The following is a 22,389-nucleotide window of genomic DNA, read 5'->3' as shown; positions in this document are numbered from 1 at the left end:
TATGAAGCAATAAAAATATAGCGCACAGAAAGATGACATGTTGCTTTGTTGATGAAGAAGGGAGCTTGTACCTCTTGGATATTTTTTGGGGTGCAGGGGCATCCCAAATCTTGATCTTTTGTCCATTCTTCATCTCATTACATCATTCTTCTCTCCCTACACTTGAAAACTTCATTTATACAGAACTTCACACAATTCTTATTAGCAACATTAGTACCATCAAAATAACAAATCCACTTAGATTCAGTTCTAACATATATGATTATATCAAACATATATTAAAGCATTAGCTATTGTAGCAACTCTTCAAAAAGGTCTTTGCTCAAAAGAACTCAAAAAGAAAGAGATCAATAGGCAAATGTAAATAGTGGCAGAAATATGTCAAAACAGAACAATAGGTAAAGATAGATTTTTTTGAAAATCTTCTGCTACTCATATCGAAAAGTGTTCCACTAATTTTTTTTAGATAATAACCCGGGGCATATGCTCAAAAATTGGCATCTCAAAATTCCGCTCTGTCTATGAATAAGAATTTTTTATGGTGACAGCAGAGAATTTGTTTTCAACTTCCTCAAATCTTACTTTCTTCCTATTAGAGGATATTCTTGGCACAAAAACAAAATAAAAATGATAAGGAGAGGTTATTACAGAGGTAATAACTTTAAAACTCAACGATTTTTTTAAGAAATAAACATGGGTTATCTCGCAAGAGTGCTTTTCTTTAATGCCTTTCAGCTAGGCGCAGAAAAAGAGCTACCATCAAGTATTTTCAAGTGAAGAAGCAACAAGGAGCAAATATAAAACACATTTAATTCTAACCCACTTCCTATACATAGGAATCTTGTAAGAAAATAAATCAAAAAAGCACATAGTAACAAGCATGGGTAGGTAAAACAAGAGCAACTTGGGAACTTTTAATATAAAGAGAGGTGTTTTAGTAACATGAAAATTCCAACAAGTATATTTTCCTCTTTCATAATAATTTTTAGTAGCATCATGAACAAACTCAACAATATAAATATCACATAAAACATTCTTGTCACAAGCCACATGAATAAAATAATTATTACTTTTCACATAAGCATAGTCATTCTTATTAATTGTAGTGGGATCAAATTCAATAAAAATAGCTACCGTCATTATTCTCATCACCATAATCATCAGATATAGGAGACATATTGTAATCATCATAGCAAATTTTCTCTTCTAAAGTTGGGAACTAAAAAGATCATTTTCATAAAAACTAGCTTCCCCAAGTTTAGACTTTTCCATAGCATTTGCAATAATGGTGTTCAAAGAATTCATACTAATAACATTGATATTAGCATCCAAATAAAGTTCCATAGGGTTTTTAATTTTCTCTTCAAACACTTCATGTCCTAGCTCAAGATAAATACTATAAAGCTCTCTAATTTTATTGTTGTTTTCCATTAAGCCTAACTAGTGAAAAATAAGAAACATCAACATGGGAGGTGAGCATGGAATAAACTAAGCAAAACAATAACAAAGTAAAGAGATTGGAGATGAGAGACTCCCCTTGCAGAAATCCTCTTTCTCCCCGGCAACGGCGCCAGAAAAAGTCTTGATGGTGCTCGCAGCGTAGACTTCACACCGCCGGGGAACCCCAAGAACAAGGTATGATGAGCACAGTAGCAAGTTTTTCCTCACTAAGAAACCATGGTTTAATCGACCAGCAGGAGAAAGGTGTGACTTCTGAAGGTTTTGCTAGCTGACTATTGGCAGAGCGCACTACCGGCGTCAGCAACAACGTGAAACCTGCAGACAACACAACCAAAATACTTTGTCATAACTTACAGTGAGGTTGTCAATCTCACCAGTTTTGCTGAACACAAAGAATTAGACGTATCGAGTAAAAAGATGATGATTGTTTGCAATGGAATTAAAGAGAACAGTGCTTGCAGAAAGTAAACAGAGCAGGATAATTGTATCAGTGTAAAAGAAAGGACCGGGGTCCATAGTCACTAGAGGTGTCTCTCCATAAAGGTAAATAACGTGCTGAGTGAACAAATTATAGCTAGGCAATTGACAGAATAAAGACCATAATGACAATATGATTACTATGAGATTCGTTTGGGCATTACAACATAATACATAAACCGTAATCCAAATGCGTCTATGACAAATAATCCACCTTCCTGTTATCGTCCGAACCCCTTCCAGTATTAAGTTGCAAGCAATAGATTATCACATTAAGCAATGTGTGTAAAGTAAACAATAGAATTGCCTTTGGATAAAACATTGTTGTTTTCTCCCCAATAGAAACAACACATCTATAATCTTAGAAGTTATTGTCACTCTTATAGAAAACTAAAGACATGAACCCACTATCGAGCATGAATACTCCCTCTTGGAGTCACAAACATTTACTTGGCCAAAGTATCTACTAGCAACGAAGCGCATGCAAGATCACAAATAACATATGACAAATATATAATCGACCTCAACATAGTATTCAATATTCATCGGTCCTAGCAAACACAACATGTAACATTACATAATGATGATCTTGATTAGGATAGGCAGCTCACAAGATCCAAACATGAGGCACAAATTGGAGAAGACAACCATCTAGCTACTGCTATGGACCCATAGTCGAGGGATGAACTACTCACGCATCACTTCAGAGGCAGGCATGGCGATGTAGAGGCCTCCAGTGATGATCTCCCCCTCCGGCAGGGTGCCGGGAAGAACTTCTGAATCCTCCTGATATAGGGTCTGCAATGGTGGCCTCGACGGAACTTTTTATGGATGGAGGCTTGGATCTTTAGGTTTTTCATGAGATCGTGAATAAATAGGCGGAGAGAGTGGATTTGGTGACCGGGTGTATACGTGAGCACGCGGTTATCACCGTTGGATTCGCTTTAAGATGCTAGCCTCACAAACTGAGCCCAAACAGCGTGAAACATTCCTTTTCTAATCCCTCCACGAGCCGACCTGTTGACTCGAATTGGGCCGCCTCTGCCCACTCTCTCTCCCAACCAGTCCCAACACCTTCGCCGCATCACAGGGAGGAGGCCGGCGGCGGCGCCATGGAGAAGGGCTTCCAGCACCAGCATCACCTGCTGGGATGCGAGAAGATGAGGGCGCGGCGGGGCTGATGAGCCTACAGAAGCAGAACTCGTGGTCACCCGACATCGAGCGGGGCGAGGCCTAAGAGCGGTGCCGCCGCGGCCTGATGCGCCGGGCGCCCTCGTCGTCCTCGCTCAGCCGCGCGTAGAGTGTCACCGACGATGACCTCGACGAGCTGTGTGGCTGCCTCGATCTGGTCTTCGGGTTCGAGCCGTCCGCGCGTGGGGGAACCGCGTTACCGTTGAGCTGCATGGCTTCCTCGATCTGGGCTTCGGGTTCGAGCCGTCTGCGCGTGGGGGAACCAGCAAATCGAGCTCATTGTAACGGCCGGAGCAGCGAGTGGCTGGCCAAATCGGAGTGTACATGAGCGAGCCGAATATTTTTGATGGATTGTGCAGAATTTGTAGTGATTTGTTCACCATCTGTTCTTGGAAGATTATTTGACTGAATGTTTGCTTCGCTGTTGGGCCAATCCTTTGGATCTTCAGCATGATTTTTGTGCGTGACATGGTCCTGAACTTGTGTCAGCTCAGATTAATTGGATAATTTCACTTTCAATTTCACGGAGTAGCAGGAGCACAAATTCAATCGATGCCTGGCTCCTCCGTCCTCGCCGCGTTCGTCCTGGCCGCCCAGGTTGCACAGCATCGTCGTCTTGGAGCGGCCAGCGGGCAGGTGGACCATAGGAGCTCGGCCACTCCTCCCCTTTCCTTTAGACCAAGACCCGTCACTTCTCCGGCGCCGCCCTCGACAGCTCCTCGTGGGCGCCGCCCTCCACAGCTCCTCATGGGCGCCACCACCGGAAGCTGCCGACGTCCGCCAGAGCGGCTCCTCGCGCGCGCCTTCTCCCCAACCGCGGCTACCTTGGACCCTGGCGCCGCCCCGGTCCAAGGGAGGGGAGGGCAGGGCAGCGCTCGGGGGGAAGAGGCTTGCGGGCGGAATCGGCAGGCGAGCATGGCCAGGCTCTTGTGCTGTTGTGCGTCTGGTGGAGGATAAAAGGGAATAAGAAGGGGAGCCACTTTAATTAGGACCACACGTCTTGTTCCAATCTCATCACGGATAAACGGCAGAAGACACGGCGTTGGACACGTGTTGGATAGAGACCGCATGCTCACGTATACACCCGGTCATCAGGCTTCATCCGAATAGGCGGAAGGGCGAGGTCGGTGGAGGCCAGGGTGGGCCACACCATGCCTTTGCGCGGGCTTAGGCCTGGCCGCGCTAAGGGGTGGTTTGGCCCCCTGTGGCTCCTCCTCGTCTTCCTATTTTCTGGCGCCGTTGCCGGGGAGGTAAGGTAAAAGGTATTCACATCCTCCAACTACTAAGCTATTTCCTAGCACTGTTGCCGGTGTGTGAGTGCTCGAAGCTATTTCCTTTAGATTCTGCAATTATATCTTTTTGTTTCTTGTTTTTATTTCACTAGTTAGGCTTAATGGAAAACAACAAAAATATTAGAGATCTTTATAGTATTTATCTTGAGTTAGGACATGAGGTGTTTGAAGAGAAAATTAAAAAACCTATGGAACTTTATATGCATGCTAATGGTAATGTTATTAGTATGAACGCTTTGAACACCATTGTTGCTAATGCTATGGAAAATTCTAAGCTTGGGGAAGCTGGTTTTGATGAGCATGATATTTTTAGTCCCCCAAGCATGGAGGAGAAAATTTACTTTGATGATACTTTACCTCCTATATATGATGATTACAATGATGACTATCATATTTTCAGTCCACCTACTATTGAGGAGAAAATTAATTATGATTACAATATGCCTCCTATATATGATGATTATGGTGATGAGAATAATAATGATAGCTATTTTATTGAATTTTCTCCCACTACAATTAATAGTAATGACTATGCTTATGTGGAGAGTAATAATTTTATGCATGTAGCTCATGATAAGAATGTTTCATGTGATAGTTATATTGTTGAGTTTGTTCATGATGCTACTGAAAATCTTTATGAGAGAGGACAATATGGTTGTAGGGATTTTCATGTTACTAAAACACCTCTCTTTTCGCTGAAAATCTTGAAGTTGCGATTGTCTTGTTTTCCTATGCTTATTGCATTATGCTTACATGACTTGTTTATTTACAAGATTCCTTTTCATAGGAAGTGGGTTAGACTTAAAAGTGTTTCTTATTTGCTTTTGATGCTCTCTTTTGCTTCAACTCTTATTTCTTGCGAGAGCATCATTAAAATTACTGAGCCCATCTTAATGGCTATAAAAAAAGCACTTCTTGGGAGATAACCCATGTTTTTATTTTTCTACTGTTTTGTTGTGTCTTGGAAGTTGTTACTACTGTAGCAACCTCTCCTTATCATGTTTATTTAGTTTTTGTGTCAAGTAAAGTCTTTGATAGAAAGTTGATACTAGATTTGGATTTCTGCGCAGAAACAGATTTTTAGCTGTCACGAATTTGAGTTTTTCTGTCTGTAGAAAAATCTAAAAATATGGAAAAAAATTCATGAGTAATCCTCAGATATGTACGCAACTTTCATTCAACTGGAGATTTTCCATCTGAGCATGTTAAGTGCCTCGAAAAAATTCGTCTTTACGGACTGTTCTGTTTTTGACAGATTCTGCCTTTTATTTCGCATTGCCTCTTTTGCTATGTTTGAGTGGATTTCTTTGCTCCATTAAATTTCAGTAGCTATGGGTAATGTCCAGAAGTGTTGGTAATGATTGTGTCCATGCAGAACATGTGAATTTTTGATTATGCACTAACCCGCTAATAAGATTACTTTGAGTTTGGTGTAAAGGAAGTTTTCAAGGATCAAGAGAGGAGGATGATATAATATGATCAAGAAGAGTGAAAAGTCTAAGCTTGGGGATGCCCCCGTGGTTCATCCCTGCATATTTCGAGAAGACTCAAGCGTCTAAGCTTGGGGATGCCCAAGGCATCCCCTTCTTCATCAACAACTTATCATGTCACCTCTAATGAAAATATATTTTAATTCCATCACATCTTATGCACTTTACTTGGAGCGTCTGTGTGCTTTTATTTTCGCTTTGCTATTTTCATTCTCTGAATAAATCGGATCCTAGCATGCTTGTGTGGGAGAGAGACATGCTCCGTTTTTTCATTTGAACACTTGTGTTCTTCGTTTTACTTTTCATGTTCATGGCAAAAGCTGAAGGCCGCTGCACTTATTGCTATTTGGTTGGAAACAGAAAATGCTTCATGTGGTAGTTGGTATATTGTCTTGAATAATTTGATGCTTGGAAATTGTTTTGAGCTCTCAAGTAGATCATGTTTAAGCTCTTGCATCATGTGGTTTAAACCTATTAGTGGAGAACTACCGTAGAGCTTGTTGAAATTTGGTTTGCATGATTGGTCTCTCTAAGGTCTAGATATTTTCTGGTAAAAGTGTTTGAGTAACAAGGAAGACAGTGTAGAGTCTTATAATGCTTGCAATATGTTCTTATGTAAGTTTTGCTGTACCGGTTTATACTTGTGTTTGCTTCAAACAACCTTGCTAGCTAAAGCCTTGTACTGAGAGGGAATGCTTCTCGTGCATCCAAAACCTGAAGCCAAAACCTATGCCATTTGTGTCCACCATAACTACCTACTATGTGGTATTTTTCTGCCATTCCAAATAAATACTTCATGTGCTACCTTTAAATAATTCAAAAGTTATTATCTCTTATTTGTGTCAATGTTTTATAGCTCATGAGGAAGTATGTGGTGTTTTATTTTTTAATCTTGTTGGGCAGACTTTCACCAATGGACTAGTGGCATATACATCCGCTTATCCAATAATTTTGCAAAAAGAGCTGGCAACGGGTTTCCCAGCCCCAATTAATTAACTTTCATTAATAATTCTCTTCACATGTTTTGCCCTGATTCATCAGTAAGCAACTTAATTTTGCAAATAGACACTCCTCCATGGTATGTGAAATGTTGGAAGGCACCCGAGGATTTGGTTAGCCATGCCTTGTGAAAGAAAAAGGTTGGGAGGAGTGTCATCTCTAAATAAAACTAAAGTACATGTGTAAACAAAAGAGAAGAAGGATGATCTACCTTGCTGGTAGAGATAACGTCCTTCATGGGAGCCGCTCTTTTAAAGTCTATTTGACAAGGGGGTTAGAGTACCCACTACCATTCGTTGACAACAACAAACACCTCTCAAAACTTTACTTTTATGCTCTCTATATGATTTCAAAACTTGAAAAGCTCTAGCACATGATTTAATCCCTGCTTCCCTCTGCGAAGGGCCTTTCTTTTACTTTATGTTGAGTCAGTTTACCTACTTCTTTCTATCTTAGAAGCAAACACTTGTGTCAACTGTGTGCATTGATTCTTACATGCTTGCTTATTGCACTCATCATATTACTTTGTGTTGACAATTATCCATGACATATACATGTTGAAAGTTGAAAGCAATTGCTGAAACTTAAATATTCCTTTGTGTTGCTTCAAAACCTTCTATTAAGAATCTATTGCTTTATGAGTAAGTCTTATGCAAGACTTTTTGATGCTTGTCTTGAAAGTACTATTCATGAAAAGTTTTTGCTATATGATTCAGTTGTTTAGTCATTATCTTTTTGTTAGCAAACTATAGATCATTGCTTTGAGTCACTTCATTCATGTCATATGCTTTACAATAGTATTGATCAAGATTATGTTGGTGTCAACACCCGGATTTTTAAGTCCAGATGCCTATTATGCCATTCATCGCAATCCCAAGAATATTGTTGTTGCGAGACATAACAGTCGATATCATAAGTCATCATTAATTACAAAGCATACTTGTCTTAAAAATTCAGATCACATGATCCAATATTACACAAATAGTTGATCTAATGATCAACGAACACAATTCATAGCGGAAGCGTAATAGAAGGGGACTATCTAGTCCACAGGCCAACGCTTGACGTCAGAAGATTCCTAGTTGTTGTAGGCGTCCTGCTGGTCGTCACCTTGGTAGTTCTGCTCCTCTTCATATTCTGGCCATTTGAATAGCCAGGGACACAGCCGTGAGTACTTTAAGTACTCACAAACTAATACTAGTGTAAGTACTATTAATTCTAGTAAGGGGGTGCTAAGCTCTAGTTTATTTTGCTTAAAGCCAATTTTAGTTCACAAGTATTTGATAAAAGACTTCTCATGTACTAACTAACTCAAGTGGGAACATTAGTGTCATTCCCATAACTCAGTGTGATTCAAGTCATCATTCAATTCATCAACCTTTTTCAAGAAATATCTGACACCGAAAACAGTATGGCCTTTCCAACCGTCCGTAACCGTGGACACGACTATTCGAATAGGTTTACACTCTGCAGAGGTTGCACACTTGTGCCACAACATTTGATTTCATCCGCCAGGGATAACCCCGAATCATCGTAACTCAGTACGCGGATCATCAACCATAACCTTTCACTTACATACCCTAGTATATGTACCTCTCCCCATGAGCTTGGCCTCCCAGTGAAGGCAAACCGTCAGCCTGGGAACTGCACAGGGCTTTGGCCGTACATTCACCTCATTTCACATCATTTCACATTCTACGGAGGTAGCCTCGGCATAACCCCTATGATGCTTGTTCAGAGGGAACCCATACTAAGATGTATATACTTCCAGTTAAGCCCTACCCATAATCAGGTATTGTGGGGGTACTCAAAAATTGGAAAGGTATCGCATCCAAACCAATATCAGTTTTAATCAAAATCCACCATATCATTCAATTCATATTCACCTTCAAAGATCTTTCAATAGAATGACTCATCATTCCAAAGTTTTCAATTTCATTTCAAATCACAAGTTCCCATCTAGAGTAGTCAATTTTAGTTGTTAGCACTAGCTCTAATCATGAGGGGTGCTCTCTTGCTTATCCTTACTTGAGGCTAACTTTACTACTCTTGTAACACTCTAAACTTAGACCAAAGTTAACTATAAAAGTAATCTTTGTGAAACCAAGTTAAAACTTGTAAGGTAAAAACTTGGGATGGAATTGTTGCACATCAATTAAAAGTAATGTTGCCTTGCTCAACTAGAGCTTTGCACTTGCAAGAATATTATCTTGCCTTGATTGGGGTAGTGATCACAGTTCTCTTCTTGGTAGAAGCCCTCCTCCTCTTGATATTCTCCGGTACTAGCGTCTAAAAACGGATACGAGATAACAATCACCAAACAAGGTTCAAGAGCTACACTAAGCACACCCTGGATTCACACAAACTATTCTAGTATCATGACACACATAACATATTAGATGAATTTGGTTTTCTTTCTTTAAGAAAAATAATTTCCTCTCATTACATATGTAGATTAGAGTTTCCATTTACTTCTTTGAGGAAATAATTTCCTCTCATTGAATCTTATTAAGATTTAATCTTCTCCAACAATCATGCATGAATCCATGTTGACCAAAGTCAACCATTCATCATCATTATTTGGGAAAATAATTTAAATGAGGTAGAATACCTCATACCATTTAACAATACCACTTATGATTTAACATCCCCAAGCAATTCAATGTGAGAGTAAGTAGACCAAGGTCACCACATCACATGAAGTTACTTCGGACAAGATTTAAATGAGAGCAAGCCTCTCATAAAATTTACATAATAGTTTTGGACAATATCAATTGACTAGAATAGCCATAAAGTCCTTTATTTCAACTAGGCCATGATCACACAAAGTAACCTTGCCATATTTTTACATAATCAATTAGAGTATGTGAAATGTGATCTATGAGAGTTGAAATCAACTCAATAGCATTTTTGGTTGATTTTTAAATAATGTTTGAAGTTGCAAAAGTCCCTGATTTGTTCTTTTTGTCACATTAATTCCACAATGAATATCAAGATGAGACCAGTGGGGTTGAGTAGATATTTTCTCTAGCTTTCTATCAATATGAAATTCACTAAATTTGGCTGAGCTAAACTGATTCTATTGAATTTTGAACACAGGGCCAGTATTCAATTTGATTTAAACAGGAAATTCGAAATTCAAACATTTGGGCCGCGCGGGAAAACTAAACGGGCCTATTTCATTTAAACGGCGCAAAGGCCAGCCCACCACGCATCCACGACGCGCGGGCTGCCTGACGGGTGGGCTCACCCGTCAGCCTCTGATCTAATGCGAAGCGGTACGGGGGCGTGTGAGGCGTAGGATTAGAACACGATCGAACGGCTCGCGTTCGTCGTCGTCGCCGGCGAGAGAAGCTCACTGGCGCGGCGATGCTAGGGGGTCGGAGGGCTGACTGTGGCTCCAGTGAGCGTTGGCAGTGTGCTCGAGGAAGGTGTAGACGACGGCGAACTCCCTGGTACCGGCGGCGTCTCCAACAGTGGCCGAAATCGACGGCGAGCTTCCGCGGCGGAGCACGGCAGTGATGTTGCGATTGGCGAGCTACGGCGGCTAATGTCGATGGGCGAGGTGGCTAGGAGGTCGAGGGAGGACAGGTGAGTGCTGCGGTGTGAAGAAATCGACGAGGAGAGGTCTCCTTTTATAGGCGAGGGAGGGTGCCGTGGTGCTGCGGCAAGGTCGACCACGGCGCGGGCTCTCCGGCGAGCTAGCGAGCTAGGCGAGGGTGGCGTCCTGTTCAGCACGTCCAGGCGGTCCTCTGGGCGGCGCTGGTTAGGCTAGGCTGTTGGAGATATGCCCAAGAGGCAATAATAAAAGTGGTTATTATATATATTTATGTTTATGATAAATGTTTATATATCATGCTATAATTGTATTAACCGAAACATTGATACATGTGTGATATGTGAACAACAAAGAGTCCCTAGTAAGCCTCTTAACTAGCTTGTTGATTAATGGATGATTGGTTTCATAATCATGAACATTGGATGTTATTAATAACAAGGTTATATCATTGTATGAATGATGTAATGGACACACCCAATTAAGCGTAGCATAAGATCACGTCATTAAGTTATTTGCTATAAGCTTTCGATACATAGTTACCTAGTCCTTATGACCATGAGATCATGTAAATCACTTATACCGGAAAGGTACTTTGATTACATCAAACGCCACTGCGTAAATGGGTGGTTATAAAGGTGGGATTAAGTATCCCGAAAGTATGAGTTGAGGCATATGGATCAACAGTGGGATTTGTCCATCCCGATGATGGATAGATATACTGTGGGCCCTCTCGGTGGAATGTCGTCTAATGTCTTGCAAGCATATGAATAAGTTCATAAGAGACCACATACCACGGTACGAGTAAAGAGTACTTGTCAGGAGACGAGGTTGAACAAGGTATAGAGTGATACCGATGATCAAACCTCGGACAAGTAAAATATCGTGTGACAAAGGGAATTGGTATCGTATGTAAATGGTTCATTCGATCACTAAGTCATCGTTGAATATGTGGGAGCCATTATGGATCTCCAGATCCCGCTATTGGTTATTGGTCGGAGAGAGTTCTCACCCATGTCCACATAGTTCGCGAACCGTAGGGTGACACACTTAAGGTTTGATGTTGTAATAGTAGAACTTGAATATGGAATGGAGTTCGAAGTCTAGGATGGGATCCCGGACATCACGAGGAGTTCCGGAATGGTCCGGAGAATAAGATTCATATATAGGAAGTCATTTTATAAGTTTGAAAATGATCCGGAGATTTTATGGATGGTTCTAGAAGGTTCTAGAAAAGTCCAGAAGAAATCACTAAGGAAGGAGGTGTCCCGGAGGGACTCCACCTCCCCATGGCCGGCCAACCCTAGAGGGGGGAGTCCAAGGTGGACTCCACCAAGGGGGCCGGCCACCCCCCCCCCCCCCTCATGGAAGGGTGGGAATCCCACTTGAGGTGGGAGTCCCACCTTGGGTAGGTTTCCCTACAGATGGAAGGTTTTGGGTTGGGGTCTTATTCGAAGACTTGTAGTCCAACACTTGGGGGTTCCACCTATATAATGAGGAGCAAGGGGAGGGGGCCGGCCACACCAAAGCCATTGTGGCCGCACCCCCTCATAGTGGCCGGCCACCTCCCCCTCTCCCAAACCCTAGCCGCCCCCCTCTCCTCCACCTCTCCCGCAACGCTTAGCGAAGCTCCGCCGGAGTTCCCCATCGCCACTGCCACCACGCCGTCGTGCTGCCGGATTCAAGGAGGAGCTACTACTTCCGCTTCCCACTTGAACGGGGAGAAGGACCTCGTCTTCATCAACACCGAACGTGTGACCGAGTACGGAGGTGCTGCCCAATTGTGGCACCGTGATCAAGATCTTCTATGCGCTTTTGCAAGCGGCAAGTGATCATCTACCGCAGCAACAAGAGCCTCATCTTGTAGGCTTTGGAAATCTTCAAGGGTGAGTCTCGATCATCCCCTCGTTGCTCCCGTCTTCTAGATTGCATCTTGGCTTGGATTGCGTTCTCGCGGTAGGAAATTTTTTGTTTTCTATGCAACGAATCCCTACAGTGGTATCAGAGTCGTGTCTATGCATAGATGGTTGCACGAGTAGAACACAATGGTTTTGTGGGCGTTGATGCTTATGTTGTCTTTAGTTTGAGTACTTTGCATCTTTTTGGCATAGTGGGATGAAGCGGCTCGGACTAACTTTACATGACCGCGTTCATGAGACTTGTTCCTCGTTCGACATGCAACTTGTATTGAATAAGAGGCTTTGCGGGTGTCTGTCTCTCCTACTATAGTGAAGATTCAATTTACTCTTCTATTGACAACACTAGTATCACCGTTGTGGTTCATGTTCGTAGGTAGATTAGATCTTACACGAAAACCCTAAACCACGTAAAATATGCAAACCAAATTAGAGACGTCTAACTTGTTTTTGCAGGGTTTGGTGATGTGATATGGCCATAATGTGATGATGAATATGTATGAGATGATCATTATTGTATTGTGGCAACCGGCAGGAGCCTTATGGTTGTCTTTAAAATTTCATGTTGAGTAGTATTTCAAAGTAGTTGTAATAGTTGCTACATGAGGTGAACAACCATGAAGACGGCGCCATGGACCTTGACGCTACGCCGACGATGATGGAGATCATGCCCGTTGATGATGGAGATCATGTCCGTGCTTTGGAGATGAAGATCAAAGGCGCAAAGACAAAAGGGCCATATCATATCACATATGAACTGCATGTGATGTTAATCCTCTTATGCATCTTATTTTGCTTAGATCGCGACGGTAGCATTATAAGATGATCCCTCTCACTAAAATATCAAGATAATAAAGTGTTCATCCTTAGTAGCACCGTTACTAACACTTGTCGTTTCGAAACATCTCGTGATGATCGGGTATGATAGATTCAACAAGTGCATACAACGGGTGCAAGCCAGTTTTGCACACGCGGATACTAAGGTGGCCTTGACGAGCCTAGCATGTTCAGACATGGTCTCGGAACACGTGATACCGAAAGGTAGAGCATGAATCATATGATTGATATGATGAACACTTTGAATGTTCGCCATTGAAATTACATCTTGTCTCGTGATGATCGGACTTAGGTGTGGTGGATTTGGTTCGTGTGATCACTAAGACAATTCGAGGGATATTGTTTTGAGTGGGAGTTCACCTAGATTTTTTAATTATGATGAATTAAAATTTGAACTCAATTTGTCATAAACTTAGTCTAAACTATTGCAAATATATGTTGTAGATATGGCGTCCCCAATCAATTTTAACCAGTTCCTAGAGAAAGAAAAGCTTAAGAGCAACGGTAGCAACTTCACCGACTGGTTCCGTCATGTGAGGATCTTCCTCGCTTGCGGAAATCTGCAATATGTGCTTGATGCACCGCTAGGTGACCCTCCTGCAGAAACTGAAACCGATGAAGTAAAGAATGTTTACGCGACTCAGAAAGCTCGGTACTCTCATGTTCAGTGTGCCATCCTATGCAGTCTGGAAGCCGATCTTCAAAAATGTTTTGAGCACCACGATCCTCATGAGTTGGTCAATGAGCTGAAAGCTATATTTGAAACTCATGCGGCCGTGGAATGCTATGAAGCATCGAAACACTTCTTCGGCTGCATGATGGAAGAAGGCAGCTCCGTTAGTGAGCACATGCTCGTTATGACCAGGCATGCGAAGAAACTCAGTGACTTGGGAATAGTGATTCCTAACAGACTGGGGATTAATCGTGTCCTTCAATCACTGTCACCTAGTTACAAGAACTTTGTGATGAACTGCAACATGCAGAACATGAACAAAGAGTTACCTGAACTCTTTGGCATGCTAAAAGCTGCTGAGATTGAGATCAAGAAAGAGCACCAAGTGTTGATGGTCAACAAGACCACCAGTTTCAAGAAACAGGGCAAGTCTAAGGGAAAATTCAAGAAGGGTGGCAAGAAAGCTGCCACGCCTCCTATGAAACCTAAGAACGGCCCTAAGCCTGATGTTGAGTGCTATTACTGCAAGGAGAAAGGACACTGGAAGCATAATTGCTCCAAGTATCTGGCTGATCTGAAGAGCGGCCTTGTCAAGAAGAAGAAAGAAGGTATATCTGATATACATGTTATAAATGTTTATCTCACTGGTTCTCGTACTAGTACCTGGGTATTTGATACTGGTTCGGTTGCTCATATTTGTAACTCGAAACAGGAACTAAAGAATAAACGAAGACTACTGAAGGATGAAGTGACGATGCGCGTTGGAAATGGATCCAAGGTCAATGTGATCGCAGTCGGCACACTCCCTCTACATCTACCTTCGGGATTAGTTTTAAACCTACATAATTGTTATTTTGTACCTGCGTTGAGCATGAACATTATATCTGGATCTTGTTTATTGCAAGACGGTTATTCATTCAAGTCTGAGAATAAAGGTTGTTCTATTTTTATGAATAACATCTTTTATGGTCGAGCACCTGAAAAGAATGGTTTATTTCTGTTAGATCTCGATAGTAGTGGTACACATATTAATAACATTGATGCTAAGTGAATTAAATTGAATGATAATTCTACTTATATGTGGCCCTGTCGTCTTGGTCACATTGGAGTGAAACGCATGAAGAAACTCCATACCGATGGATTACTTGAATCACTTGACTTTGAGTCACTTGATAGATGCGAAGCATGTCTGATGGGAAAAATGACTAAGGCTCCATTTTTTGGTATGATGGAGCGAGCTACAGACTTATTGGAAATCATACATACCGATGTGTGCGGACCAATGAGTGTAGCATCGCGCGGTGGTTATCGTTATGTTCTAACCTTCACAGATGATCTGAGAGATATGGGTATATCTATTTCATGAAACATAAATCCGCAACTTTCGAGAAGTTTAAGGAATTTCAAAGTGAAGTAGAAAACCAACGTAACAAGAAGATTAAATTTCTACGATTTGATAGCGGAGGTGAATATCTGAGTTATGAGTTTGGCATGCATTTAAAGAAATGCGGAATACTTTCATAATTGACACCGCCGGGAACACCTCAACGAAACGGTGTGTCCGAACGTCGTAATCGAACTCTCTTAGATATGGTTCGATCTATGATGTCTCTTACTGATTTGCCATTATCATTTTGGAGTTATGCATTAGAGACAGCCGCATTCACTTTAAATAGAGCACCATCAAAATCCGTTGAAACGACACCATATGAATTATGGTTTAATAAGAAACCTAAGCTGTCGTTCCTTAAAGTTTGGGGTTGCGAAGCCTATGTAAAGAAGTTACAACCGGACAAGCTAGAACCCAAAGCAGAGAAATGCGTCTTCATAGGATACCCTAAGGAAACTATAGGGTACACTTTCTATCACAGATCCGAAGGCAAAATATTTGTTGCTAAGAACGGAACCTTTCTTGAGAAAGAATTTCTCACTAAAGAAGTGACTGGAAGAAAAGTAGAACTCGATGAGATTGATGAATCTTTACTCGTTGATCAGAGTAGCGCAGTACCGGAAGTTGTTCCTGTACCGCCTACACCAGCAACAGAGGAAGCAAATGATAATGATCATGAAACTTCGAACGAGGAAGCTACTGAACCTCGCAGATCGACAAGGGAACGTGCCACTCCTGATTGGTATGATCCTTGTCTAAATGTCATGATTGTGGACAACAATGATGAAGACCATGCGACGTATGAAGAAGCGATGATGAGCCCAGATTCCAACAAATGGCAAGAAGCCATGAAATCCGAAATGGGATCCATGTATGATAACAAAGTGTGGACTTTGGTATACTTACCTGATAACCGCAAGGCTATCGAGAATAAATGGATCTTCAAGAGAAAAACAGATGCTGATGGTAATATTACTGTCTATAAAGCTCGACTTGTCGCAAAGGGTTTCCGACAAATTCAAGGAGTTGACTACGATGAGACTTTCTCACCTGTAGCGAAGCTAAAATCTGTGAGGATTTTGTTAGCAATAGCTGCATTTTTCGATTATGAGATTTGGCAGATGGATGTCAAAACGGCATTCCTTAATGGTGACATTGAGGAAGAGTTGTATATGGTACAACCCAAAGGTTTTGTCGATCCTAAAAATGCTGACAAAGTATGCAAACTTCAGTGTTCAATTTATGGACTGAAGCAAGCATCGAGAAGTTGGAACCGACATTTTGATAAGGTGATCAAAGACTTCGGGTTTATACAGTGTCATGGAGAGGCTTGTATTTACAAGAAAGTGAGTGGGTGCTCTGTAGCATTCCTGATATTATATGTAGATGACATATTATTGATTGGGAATGATATAGAACTATTAAGCAGTGTAAAAGGTTATTTGAATAATAGTTTTTCAATGAAAGACCTTGGTGAAGCATCGTATATATTAGGCATCAAGATTTATAGAGATAGATCAAGACGCCTAATAGGGGTATCACAAAGTACATACCTGGACAAGATTCTAAAGAAGTTTAGAATGGACGAAAGTAAGAAATGATTCTTACCTATGTTACCAGGCAAGGTCTTGAGTAAGACTCAAGGACCGGCTACGGCAGAAGAAAGAGAAAGGATGAGTCAGATCCCCTATGCCTCGGCAGTAGGCTCTATCATGTATGCCATGCTATGTACTAGACCGGATATAGCACATGCTGTTAGTTTGACTAGCAGATATCAAAGTGATCCAGGGATGGAACACTGGACAGCGGTCAAGAATATCCTGAAGTACTTGAAAAGAACTAAGGATATGTTTCTTTGTTATGGAGGTGACCAAGAGCTCGTTGTAACCAGTTACACCGATGCAAGTTGGAACACTGATCCTGATGACTCTAAGTCACAGTCTGGGTACGTGTTTATATTGAATGGTGCTGCAGTACGCTGGGCAAGCTCGAAGCAGTGCACGGTGGCGAAGTCTTCAACAGAATCGGAGTACATAGCGGCTTCAGAGGCTTCATCAGAAGCGGTATGGATGAAGAGGTTCATTGTAGAGCTCGGTGTGGTTCCTAGTGCATTGGACCCACTAGTCATCTACTGTGACAACATGGGTGCCATCGCCAATGCACAAGAGCCAAGGTCACACAAGAGGCTGAAGCATATCAAGCTGCGTTATCACTCGATTCGCGAGTACATCGAAGATGGAGAAGTAAAAATTTGCAAAGTACACACTGATCTGAATGTAGCAGATCCGTTGACTAAAGCTCTCCCTAGGGCAAAGCATGACCAACACCAGAATGCCATGGGTGTTAGGTACCTTACAATGTAATCTAGATTATTGACTCTAGTGCAAGTGGGAGACTATTGGAGATATGCCCAAGAGGCAATAATAAAAGTGGTTATTATATATCTTTATGTTTATGATAAATGTTTATATATCATGCTATAATTGTATTAACTGAAACATTGATACATGTGTGATATGTGAACAACAAAGAGTCCCTAGTAAGCCTCTTAACTAGCTTGTTGATTAATGGATGATTGGTTTCATAATCATGAACATTGGATGTTATTAATAACAAGGTTATATCATTGTATGATTGATGTAATGGACACACCCAATTAAGCTTAGCATAAGATCACGTCATTAAGTTATTTGCTATAAGCTTTCGATACATAGTTACGTAGTCCTTATGACCATGAGATCATGTAAATCACTTATACCGGAAAGGTACTTTGATTACATCAAACGCCACAACGTGAATGGGTGGTTATAAAGGTGGGATTAAGTATCCGGAAAGTATGAGCTGAGGCATATGGATCAACAGTGGGATTTGTCCATCCCGATGACGGATAGATATACTCTGGGCTTCTCGGTGGAATGTCGTCTAATGTCTTGCAAGCATATGAATAAGTTCATAAGAGACCACATACCACGGTACGAGTAAAGAGTACTTGTCAGGAGACGAGGTTGAACAAGGTATAGAGTGATACCGATGATCAAACCTCGGACAAGTAAAATATCGCGTGACAAAGGGAATTGGTATCGTATGTGAATGGTTCATTCGATCACTAAGTCATCGTTGAATATGTGGGAGCCATTATGGATCTCCAGATCCCGCTATTGGTTATTGGTCGGAGAGAGTTCTCACCCATGTCCACATAGTTCACGAACCGTAGGGTGACACACTTAAGGTTTGATGTTGTAATAGTAGAACTTGATTATGGAATGGAGTTCGAAGTCTAGGATGGGATCCCGGACATCACGAGGAGTTCCGGAATGGTCCGGAGAATAAGATTCATATATAGGAAGTCATTTTATAAGTTTGAAAATGATCCGGAGATTTTATGGAAGGTTCTAGAAGGTTCTAGAAAAGTCCGGAAGAAATCACTAAGGAAGGAGGAGTCCCGGAGGGACTCCACGTCCCCATGGCCGGCGAACCCTAGAGGGGGGAGTCCAAGGTGGACTCCACCAAGGGGGCCGGCCACCCCCCCTCATGGAAGGGTGGGAATCCCACTTGAGGTGGGAGTCCCACCTTGGGTAGGTTTCCCTACACATGGAAGGTTTTGGGTTGGGGTCTTATTCGAAGACTTGTAGTCCAACACTTGGGGGTTCCACCTATATAATGAGGAGCAAGGGGAGGGGGCCGGCCACACCAAAGCCATTGTGGCCGCACCCCCTCATAGTGGCCGGCCACCTCTCCCTCTCCCAAACCCTAGCCGCCCCCCTCTCCTCCACCTCTCCCGCAACGCTTAGCGAAGCTCCGCCGGAGTTCCCCATCGCCACCGCCACCACGCCGTCGTGCTGCCGGATTTAAGGAGGAGCTACTACTTCCGCTGCCCGCTGGAATGGGGAGAAGGACGTCGTCTTCATCAACACCGAACGTGTGACCGAGTACGGAGGTGCTGCCCAGTTGTGGCACCATGATCAAGATCTTCTATGCGCTTTGGCAAGCGGCAAGTGATCGTCTACCGCAGCAACACAAGCCTCATCTTGTAGGCTTTGGAAATCTTCAAGGGTGAGTCTCGATCATCCCCTCGTTGCTCTCGTCTTCTAGATTGCATCTTGGCTTGGATTGCGTTCTCGCGGTAGGAAATTTTTTGTTTTCTATGCAACGAATCCCTACATAGGCGGTGCCTAACGCGGTCGGGGGCAGGCCGGTGTACTGCGCGGCAATGGCGCGATGCGGTCGTCATCTCCGGCGGCGGCGGGCGCGGGTCTGTGTCGTGAGCGTGTCTGGTGGTGTCGCGGTGTCACGAGTATGCTCAAGGAAGTGAGAGGGGGGCCAGAGGTGGCGAGAGGTGGCGAGGCGGTGCGTGTGCTGTGCATGCCCGTGGGCGTGCCCACGACGTCGTCGGCATGGTCTGGGTGCCATGGGCGCGTGCGTGTCTGGCGCCTGCAGGGCATTTCTTCAACCAGGGCTAGGGCAGGTGAGTGCAGTAGAGTGAGGTGGCGCCATTTGGCATGGTGGCCAGGGATGGAGAAGAGAGGAGAGAGGGGAGGGTGCATGCATGGTGAGCATGGCCGGCATGGCCATGGCTTGGCCATGTGTTGGCCCTCCTCTAGGGTTGTTATGCCAAAGTGAGATTGAGAGGGGACCAGGGGACATGTAGGGCACAAGTGGTTGAGTAGGGTTGGCCAACACTATTATGAATAGTGATTTTGGGATTTGGGTAGATTTGAATTTCCAAGTTTTTGTCAAATTTTCCCTATGCAATGCAATTCCAAAATTTGAAATTTGATTGGTTGGACTTGTTGCAAATGACCAGATACACACAAATGTGGTGGTGGCATTTCAAAATAAAAAGAAATGAAAAATTTCATAGTGGGTGTGATGTTGAGTTTGTTAAAAAGTCTCAACTTTGCTTGAGCATAGTTTTTGATACAAGATGAATATGTACTGGTGGTCTTTACCAAAGTTGTTCACCTTGATGTGTACTTGGATGAGGTGCAAAGAGTTGGAATTGTTTGGTTTTAAAATCTCCAAATACAGATGCTCAAAGTAGTGATCAGACAAAAAATGGCAGATTTGACCATTAGTGCATGTGATCACAATTTGAGTTCAAATTTGATTTGATTTGAGTTTATTTGATTCCAAAAGTGTTAATAAGTGTTTAGTAACATAATACAACTAATGGTGAAAGCCAAATTGGTCTAGGTTAAAGATTTGCAAAAATGGCATAAATCATATGTGAGGGTTTTAGGATTTCTCCATTTTATTTTCTTTCTTTTTCTTTGATTTGATTTGTTATCTTCTCATGATCAATTTAGGGTTTTAGGGTGTAGTACATAAGCACACAAGTAATCCTCATTGCAATCTCACACAAAATGCACAACCCTATGCATGGTACTATATGCAATTCAAAGTTTTTGTTGGTTCTAAATTTTGGGTATTTGGAATTCCTCTTCTTCATTTATTTGAAATTTGAGATGTTACAGTTGGTAGCATGTCACTTCAGAAATTATTCTTTTTATCGTTTACCTACTCGAGGGCGAGTAGGAACTAAGCTTGGGATGCTTGATACGTCTCCAACGTATCTATAATTTCTTATGTTCCATGCTTATATCATACCAATTGCTACATGTTTTATATACACTTTATATCATTTTTATGCATTTTCCGGGACTAACCTATTAATGAGATGCCGAAGTGCCAGTTCCTGTTTTCTGCTGTTTTGGTTTCAGAAATTCTACACAGGAAATATTCACAAAAGCCCACGGCCCTATTTTCCACGGAGTGTTCCAGAAGATCGAAGAAGAGTCGAAGAAGGCCAGCAGGGGGCCACCCCATAGGGCGGCGCGGCTGGGCCCACTACCGCGACCAGGTGTGGGGAGGCCACCCCCTGGCTCCCCCGACGCTGCCTCTTCGCCTATATATTCCTTCATCTCCGAAAACCCTAGCACCATCGGTCTTCCTCCACGAAAAGTTACGTAGTCGCCGCCATCGCGAAGACAAGTTTCGAGGGACAGAATCTCTGTTCCGGCACGCCTCCAGGACGGGGAATTGCCCCCGGAGTCATCTCCATCGACATCACCGCCATCTTCATCGCCGCTGCTGACTCCCATGATGAGGAGGGAGTAGTTCTCCCCCGAGGCTAAGGGCTCTACCGGTAGCTATGTGGTTCATCTCTCTCTCCCATGGTGTGATCTTTATGTGATCATGAGCTTTGTAATCTAGTTGAATATGTAGATGTTACTCTTGTCTATTATGCACTCTAGAGGTTACTTTAATATGAACTCCGGAGTCACTCTCCACGGTGTGATGGTGACAGTGTGCGCATCGTGTGTGATTCCTTTATGACGTTGTGGAGCTTGTTTACTCCGGCTTGAGGTGTGCTTTTGCAGCCCTACACAATGAAGGGTGTTTGTTATCCAACAAGAGAGTGTTTGAGAGTAGCATTTATTTATTCAATTATGTGATCATTGTTGAGAGTGTCCACTAGTGAAAGTATGATCCCTAGGCCTTGTTTCTAAGCAATGAAACACCATTTCCAACAAGTTCTGCTACATGTTCGCTTGCTGCTATTTTCATTTCAGATTGCAATTACTACTTATAATCATCCATATTACTTGTATTTCACTATCTCTTCGCCGAACTAGTGCACCTATACATCTGACAAGTGTATTAGGTGTGTTGGGGACACAAGAGACATCTTGTATCTTAATTGCAGGGTTGCTTGAGAGGGATATCTTTGACCTCTACCTCCCTGAGTTCGATAAACCTTGGGTGATTCACTTAAGGGAAACTTGCTGCTGTTCTACAAACCTCTGCCCTTGGAGGCCCAACACTGTCTACAGGAATAGAAGCGTGCGTAGACATCACTCCCCTTCGGATTTCGTCTTCCTTACGGTAAAATATTGACTTCGGCTTTTGTTTCGTCCAATTCCGAGAATATTTCCTATACAACTTTTCTGAAATACAAAAACAACAGAAACTGGCACTATGGCATCTTGTTAATAGGTTAGTGACACAAAATGTATAAAAGTGCAACGAAGTGTAAATAAAACATATATGAATTAGTGTAAAACAAGCATGGAGCATCAAAAATTATAGATACGTTTGCGACGTATC

The sequence above is a fragment of the Lolium perenne genome, chromosome 1, assembly GCF_019359855.2.
Source record: "Lolium perenne isolate Kyuss_39 chromosome 1, Kyuss_2.0, whole genome shotgun sequence".
NCBI lineage: Eukaryota > Viridiplantae > Streptophyta > Magnoliopsida > Poales > Poaceae > Lolium > Lolium perenne.
The sequence above is the reverse complement of the archived record's forward strand: the minus strand, read 5'-3'. Positions refer to the sequence as shown.